General features: G+C 39.9%; 1 pseudogene; it reads left to right on the top strand.

The window, feature by feature from the left end:
* Positions 1 to 1,270: 1,270 nt before the first annotated feature.
* Positions 1,271 to 6,990, top strand: part of LOC123927612 — a 43,754-nt pseudogene continuing 38,034 nt past the window's right edge.

Here is a 6,990-nt window from a genome sequence, read left to right as displayed (position 1 = left end):
TCTCATACATTACTGATGGGAATGTAAAATGGCACAAGCACTCAGGAAAATAGTTTGGCAGTTTCTTAGAGAGTTGAACATACAACTACCATATGACGCAGCAGTTGAACTCCTAGATATTTATCCTAGAGATATGAATACTTACGTTCACGAGGAAACCCCTATGTGATTGTCCATGTCAGGTGTATTTGCAATTGCAAAAGACTATAAACAACCCATATATTCAGTGGGCAACTGTATAAATTGTGATACATTCATGCTGTGGAATACTACCAGCCAAGAAAGGGAATAAACTATTGATAACACCCAGCAACTTGGATGGCTCTTATGTGCATTGTGCTGACTGAAAAAGCCAGTCTCAAAGGTCACGTACTGTATGATTCCATTTATATAACATTCTCACAATGATGAAATTACAGTGATTGAGATCACTGGTTGCTGAGACTGTTGAGGAGGGTGTGGCTGTAGAGGGGTTGCATGAGGGCGATCATTGTGCTAATGGAATATTTCTATATCATAACTGTGGTGATGGTTAAGCAAATCTGTATATGTGGTAAAATTGCATAGGAATAATGCACCCCCTCCCCCAAATGAGTGATATAAAAACCGGTAAATACAAATAAAGTCTGTAGTTTAGCTAATAAGTGTTGTACCATTGTCAGTTTCCTGGTTTTGATACTGTACTGTGGTTATATAAGTTACCATTAGGGGAAGCCTACCTGAGAATTCCATGCAGTTTTTACAACTTCTTGTGAATGTTAAATGATTTCAAAATAGGCTTAAAAACAAAACAGGGGAATTGAGAAAGATGATAGAAATAGCAGCTGTGGCCATGGGTCTCTGTGATCAGGTGTTGAGGCTTGCCATCTTACAGAGAGACTGGTAGGGGAGTTATCCTTGGCTTTGGGGTTTTATGGCTATTGGTTGTGAATGGGGCTCAGACACGGGGCTCTATAACACAGGATGAATGGACTTCCAGTTGAACACAGCAGATTGACCATGAGGGTTTTTTTTTTCTTTTTCTTCTAAGAATACATTAATTGAAAGCAGCAGAACTTTAAAAGGAAGGGAGGGGACCATAAACCCATGCTGTAAAGGCTTGAAAAATCACTTAGCAGTTGAAAAAAGGCCCAAGAAAATTTGGGGTGATAGAAAATGGACAGAGGAGTGGTACGTGCCTTGAGTAAACCCAAAGAATCTGCAGTGGGAGAACTGACGAGGGTGGAGCCATTCACCCAGAGGCTGAGGAGCAGCCCCACAGAAGGTGGGGATGCAGGAGACACCCAGGGCTGGCGTAGGAGTTACACAGGTTGGTTAAACTGCTAGTTTCCCTTTCCTACCCCAGTCACCAGTAGTTCTCTCTGCCTGGCAGAGTGGAGATTTAATCTTAGAATATATTGAATCAGAGGAGTTCTCCATGTGAAAACACCAGCAGGAGGGAAAAAACCCTGGAGCAGAGAGCAGGGGAGTTCGGTAAAAATCAGGCCACTAAACTATGGAATTCCCAACCCACTCCCCTTTGTGATGGGGAAAGCTGACCACCTGGTGATTGCCTCTTCCCCTACCCTTAATAGAAAATGAGAAATTTCTCTGAAGAAACTCAGTGAACCCTGGTTACTGTCACAGGGCCCGTTTCTCTATAGCTGACTTGTCCAGTCACTCCAAATGAAGCTTGCTAGTCAACAACCACCCTGTGTATACACCCACACCCACAAGCTTCAAACCACCATTCTAGGGCTTTACTCTTTTTTTTTTAAAGATTTTATTTATTTATTGACAGATAGATCACAAATAGGCAGAGAGGCAGGCAAAGAGAGAGGAGGAAGCAGGCTCCCTGCTGAGCAGAAAGCCCAATGCGGGGGCTCCATCCCAGGACCCTGGGATCATGACCTGAGCCAAAGACAGAGGGTTTAACCCACTGAGCCACCCAGGTGCCCCTCTAGGGCTTTACTCTTAAATACGAACTGGTAATCACATTTCACCAGATGTTTGATGAAAGTCTCCAACATAAAAGACAGATGGATACCAAACAATCAAAAGAAATAATCAGGAGGTAACATGGGGAACTGAAAGAAAATAACAATATTACTTTAGGTTGATTCAAATTAGAGACAATATTACATTCACAAAATGAGAATAGGATGCTTTTAAAAAGGAATAACCAGGGTGCCTGGTTGACTTGGTTAAGTGTCCAACTCTGGTTGACTTGGTGAAGCATCCAACTCTGGGTTTCAGCTCAGGTCATGATCTCATGGGTCATGGGATTGAGCCCTGCACTGGGCTCCGCACTCAGTGGGGGAGTCTGCTTGAAGTTTCTTTACTTCTGCCCCTTCCCCTGTCTCATGCTCACTCACTTGTGTGCTCTATCTCTCAGATAAATCCTGAAGAGAAACGGGATGAGGGGTGCAGGAGGATAACTAAAGTCTCTGAAAGAGCCCTAGTGGGGACTACTCAGCTCAAGATTCTCTCTCTCCTCCCTCTGCCCCTCCCAGCTCTTGGGTGCACTGCCTCCCTCCCTCTCTCCAAAATAAATAAATCTTTTTTTTTTTTAAAGATTTTATTTACTTATTTGACAGATAGAGATCACAAGTAGGCAGAGGCAGGCAGAGAGAGAGGGGGGGAAAGCAGTCTCCCTGCTGAGCAGAGAGCCCCATGTGGGGCTCGATCCCAGGACCCTGGGATCATGACCTGAGCCGAAGGCAGAGGCCTTAACCCACTGAGCCACCCAGGCACCCCCAAAATAAATAAATCTTAAAAAATAAAATAACACAATAAAAGAGTTTGGAATGTGAAGTTGTTATCTGTCAGAAATGGGGAAACAGAAAGTGGAAAATCACAGGAAAAAAGGTAAAATGATTAGAGAAGAAATCAAGATATGTAAAATACTCATCAGAATTTCAGAAAGTTGGGAGAGATAAGAGACAAAATAGGAACAATGTAATTTTTTATTTTATTTTTTTTGATGTAATTTTTTAGATGGAAGGGGTGAATCAAGTGCCCAGTAAAATAAATGAAAAAAGTCCCACACTGAGGTAGACCATTACGTAGTATACAGAGCTTCCAGAAATAAGCATCCCCCTACCAAAGGAAGAAGAAATGACAGCTGACTTATCAATAGCAAAACCGGATGTTAAAAATAGTGGAGCAATATCTTTAAAATTCTAAGGGAGAATCCACTTGAGCTCTGTAATACTCTACCCAGCAAAATATCAATCAAATGTCAAGGTAAAGATAATTTCAGACACATGGGGACTCAAACTTACCTCTTGGGCATCATTTCTTAGGTTGCTCTTGGAAAATGATCTCTAGCAAATAGGAATAAATGAAGAAAGAGGAAGGTGTGGAGTCCAGTTAATGAAAGCTCTAACATGGGATCAGAAAGGGACATGCAAGGGTAACAGCATGGCAGGGATAGTCAGGCCAGACTGAGCAAGAGGATGGAGAGTCCTTGGAGGAAGTTCTGGGAGAAAATGGAGTGGAAGATTAGCTGACAACTTTGTGCATTTGAAAAATACTGATAGACTTCTGTTAGATGTGATAGAGCATGTGGAAAAATTTAAGGCAGATTCATAGAAAACTAAGCTGGGAGGAGGGGGATGAGATGATTGTTAATCCCAGGAGAAAGAAAGACCGTATCAAGAAAGGAAACATAATCCTTAGTATATTCCTTGCATTGGATGACGGATATTTACAAAGTCCTAATAAACACTCTCGACTTACTAGGAAATTGCCATTTAATTATAGGAAGGATTGAAGTAGGGAAAGTGGAGTGGTATGGAGAGCAGAGCCCTCATGTACTGTAGTAGAAAGCCAGTGGCTATTTTCCAAAATTGAAAAATCAAGAATATTATCCCAAACTATGGAAATAAATACAAGAATAACAGCTTAGTTGAAAGTGCTCTGGGGAGTGAGTTCAGGTTTGAGGGATTGTTTTTCATATAAGCCTTTATCACTGTTTGATAAAATAAAGTTATTCTCTCTGTACTGATTTAAAAAGGAGAACCTTTTTATCCAGCAGAGCATGTATATCAAATCTGCCTCTTTGAATGTTGGGTATTTTTCATTCTTTTTATTGCTTGGTCCTCTACAAACAGGGTTCACATTTTGAGGGGGAGAGTAAGGAGACTTGAATGGTCTGTCTGGAATGATTAATATTGTGAAACTCATTATTCGTAGGTGGAATGTGTTTGTAGATACATTCAGTCACCATGTGTTCTGAGTCAAGAAGTCAGAGTCCCGTAGGAATGATCTATTGTCTCTACTTCGATTTAGGATATTTTAAATTTAGGTCAACAGTCTAAATAGTTGCCTGTCTCAATAGTTATCATAGCATTTGTTTCTATGTTTATGACTTTCTTTTGCTACAGGAATGACACTTTTAAAAATGAAAACCATAACATTTGCATGCTATGGCATCATGAAATCCATGATAGGGAAACCATGCCTTCCCATCTACTGTGTGTATAGGACCTACCACTTGATGGTTACTACATAAGTACTTAATGAATAAACAAGATCTCTTAGAAATTTCTGTTCAATTGATAACCAAGACTTCGCTCATATAATTAAGTTCCAATCATGTGCACCTGTTTTTAACCCTAGCCTGACAACCATTAACCTACTTAAAACCCCAAAGGGAGAATCAGCTTCTGGCTGCATAGTCCCTGTGGGGTATGCTTTGTAGGTGTGCATATCTCCCACTTGCTCCACTTACAGTAGGTTCTAGGCAGCCCTTGGGCAATGGAAAACTAGTAGGGTTATACATGCCTTGCTGGTGCAAGGACCCTGTTCCATCCGTAAGGAAGTATGTGCTCTTTATTATTTGAAATAAATGTTCATGACTTTGTAGACTATACTGGCAAGCATACATAGGTATCCCAGGTTATGTAGTGACAAAATCTAAAGATTATTTGATCTACTGTTTGCTTACTTTATTAGTTTGTGGGTTTTTTGTGTTTTTTTTTTTGTTTATTTGTCAGAATGTTATGGGACATTTCAATCCTGGACTACGAAATTTAATAAACCTAGGGAAAAAATTATGAAAAAAGCTGTTAATGGTAAGTCTCTTTTCTAAATTTATAAATATAGTGCACATATAAAAACCATTCAGTAAATATTTTACTTAATTATTTTGATGGGCTTAATAGTGAATTTTTAAAAGATCTTTAAGTTGGTTGGAATTATTTAATTCTACGGAAGTTTGCGATGATAGGATATTAGTGTATTTGAAGTGAATAAACAGAATCATAGACTGTTATAAGTGATACATTTAATGATCAAATCATGGTTATTGATGTGACTCAGTATTTTATATCATTGCTGTCAATATGTTTTCCACTGTGCAAAACAAATTCTTTGTGAATTAATAAATATGAAATGTGTATTTAAAATATTTGTTAGTATCTTGTAGGAGAGGAATTGTTCTCTTTATAAAGAAGAATTTCTTCCCTTTGGGTCTATAACTTTTGATAGTAATATGAGCAAATTTTTAGTCTGAATGGAAAAACATCTAAATTAAAGGTTGAACTTAGATCTCATTTCAAGATGAGTGTTTTCTGTAAAATGAATTCAGGCATTTGCTTTTGTCTCTCTGTGTGAACCAGACTTGTTCACTAGTTTCAGGACTTTTTTTTTTTTTTTTTTGAGAAAGCTGACCTGCATCTATGCATGCATTTCCCTACTAGAAGGTGAATGTTATCATCGATCACCTTAAAAACTTGAGATGCCAAATCACCAAATTCTAACATGGTCAAAACAATTCTCCTTATGTAATAAGTGTCACCCCCAAAATGTTCAGACCCCATTTCACCCTATACCACACTAAGACAACGAAGTAATATAAGTAGAAAATTTAGTTTTTAACAGTTTTAGATTTGAAAACTTCAGATCAGGTTATGTGTCTTTTAGTATAGCTTGTTTCTCCCTTTCACCATGGCCTACCTTTGGCTGCTCCCTTTTGAGATTTTGAGAATAAACCCGTGAACTTACACGACCTCAGCATAAGCATGCCCCAGGAAAAGGGGGGTATGGTAGCTAGACTTTGGATGACAGGTGTCCAGTTGTCATCGTCATGGAAAAGTCAAGTGCTTATTTACTGTCTTCTGCATCTCTGTGCTGTTTGCCAGACATTTGCGGCGCTTGGAAATCCTCCCTCATCCCCCAAGCAGTATCAGTGACTTCTGTAGGTAACCCCTCACCCCTTCAAAGAGCAGGAAGGAGACTTGTTTTAGAATTCTTGCACAGCTGACTCTCCCTTGATGACTGCTTAGTCACAAGGCCACAAAGCCATTGCCTTAGATGCCCATGTGAAGGAAATCACGATGACCCCCAGTGGTTTGTTTGTTTGATTGTTTTTTTCTAGCACTTGCTACCTCTCTGAGGCAGAGTTTTATAAGATGATTCAATGACCTGCCAGCAGCTTAGTCTTTTGCTAACAAGGCTTCTCCCTAAAGGGACTATTCTGTACTTTTAAAGTATTTCCAGGTTTTTTTTGCAGGCCATCTGTTTTTTACTGAAGCCATTGAGAAATCAAGAAGAATTTGTAAAGTCCTTGGTAAGAATTTGTAGCATAGTTTAGGATGCCAGATGTGCATTTAACACTTGGGTCACAAATCAGGACAACATGCGAAGCTAACAAAGAGCATGCAATGAGCAGCATCACAGGAATTTGAGCAGTGAAGGTTAGTGGGGAACGGAGCAAGCAGTGGGCCTTGTAGGAGCTGTGCTGTAGGAGCTGTAGGAGCTGATGTTAGGTTTCAGGCAGAAAAGACAGCACCCAAGCCAAGATCTGAGACCCACACTAGCATGGGTGGGAAGCTGTTGGGGGATAGTAAAATACAAGGTGGAGTAGGGTCAGGTTATTAATGCATTTGAATGCAGCGTCAGTTACCTATTGTCACCTTATCAAGGGTCCCTAAATGTGGTGGCCTAAAACAATAGTTTATTATTTCTCAAGGTCCTGTAAAGACAGTGCAGTTCTCTACCCCCTAG

Source organism: Meles meles, chromosome 17 (genome assembly GCF_922984935.1).
Source record: "Meles meles chromosome 17, mMelMel3.1 paternal haplotype, whole genome shotgun sequence".
Lineage (NCBI taxonomy): Eukaryota > Metazoa > Chordata > Mammalia > Carnivora > Mustelidae > Meles > Meles meles.
This window is presented reverse-complemented; position numbering and strand designations above follow the sequence as displayed.